A 1,650-nucleotide genomic window follows, 5' to 3' on the forward strand; every position below is an offset into this window, starting at 1 on the left:
GAAATAAATTTATATATTTTAAATTAGGTAAAACTCAAAATATTTAAATGACATATAAAAAAAAAATTAATTAACTCTCAAAATTTTAATAGCGTCACAGAAATTGAGATTAAGGTTAAGAGGACGAACTAAAAAAGAATAATTTAAAAATATAATATTATATTAACACTAGTGAGAAAAGGACCAAGTGCTAAAAGTAGGCAAAAAGAGATGGGACACATGTGCCTCTTCCATCCCTCTCTACATGATGTTGGTCCCATTATTAAGACCCTTGCACAATTTTTTCAAATAATTGCTATGTTCAGATTAGCTTTTGTTTATTTTGAGTAATTTTAAAAAATATTTATCATTTTTTATCATCTATAAATATTTTAAAATAATTTTGTTCATCAAAAGTAAAATAAATAAAAAGGATCACTTAATATTTTTTTTATTTTTCATCTGTTGTTCGTATTCACATTAGAGTTCAACTAAATTTGAATTCGCGTCAGTAAGTCCCACATTGAGGAAAAAAATGCTCCCTGACAAAAATTACTCTGTATCCAAAATGACTCAGACTCGAGACCTCTTGATTAAGGATGAAGGAGAACTTTGCATTCCACCATAACCCTCGCCGGTGACCCCTTAATACATTTATCTCCACTAAAAATTGACGACACTTGCATAATATAAATTGGATGTCTTTTTATTTTTATTTTTAATTAAAAGAAGAAGCATGATCCTACTTATTTGTTTTTTAGCTGTTTGCTTGAATTACACCAAAATCCTTATGAAAGAGAAATTTTATTATTCATACACAATATTACTTTTTTTTTTTTTGTGATACTATAAAGAATCAATAATTGATGCAACATTTAATTGAAATAATATTAATATTAAATTATATTGCCACCCCCAAATGGTCATGAATGCGATTCGAATTTAATCGAAGCTTTAATATGAGCTTCGGACATTGAGTGAGAAATAAAAAAAAAAGAGATGTATTTATTTTGTCACAATTTGTATGTAAGATTTTAAAAGTTAATATTTTAAATTTGAATTGTAAATTCAGGCATAAAAGATTTTAATCATTTAAAGTAAAATTCATATATTTAAAAATTATTTTAAAATATTATCAGTTACAACACTTAATTAATAAACTTAAAGTATCTAAATAGCATATAGAAAAAATTCTGATTAAAAGTAATAATTAACTCTCAAAATTTTAACTTTGTTACCTAAATTGATACATATTAAAAATTTGATTAACTTTTGAAATTTCACATGTACCACGTAATTTTGGATATGAGAAATAACATATATTATTTAAAAATTACATTTATTAAAAGTATTATAAGTCATAATAATCAACAACTTAAATTTTTTAAAAGAACATATACAATTTGGCTGACTTTCATATTTTCACATGTGCCATAAAAATTGAGACAGAGCAAGTAACATATATTATTTGAAAATTATATTAAAAGTACAACAAATTACAATAATTAAGAACTTAAAATATTTAAAAATTATATAAAAATTTAATGATCTCTCCTAATATTACTTGTACCACATAAACTTAAACAAATAAAAATAATATATATTGAGCTTGAATTTGCACGAACTCGTATATATATAGAGAGGGGGCCGGTTGGGGGGGGGGGGGGGGGG

The sequence above is a fragment of the Solanum stenotomum genome, chromosome 3, assembly GCF_019186545.1.
Source record: "Solanum stenotomum isolate F172 chromosome 3, ASM1918654v1, whole genome shotgun sequence".
Lineage (NCBI taxonomy): Eukaryota > Viridiplantae > Streptophyta > Magnoliopsida > Solanales > Solanaceae > Solanum > Solanum stenotomum.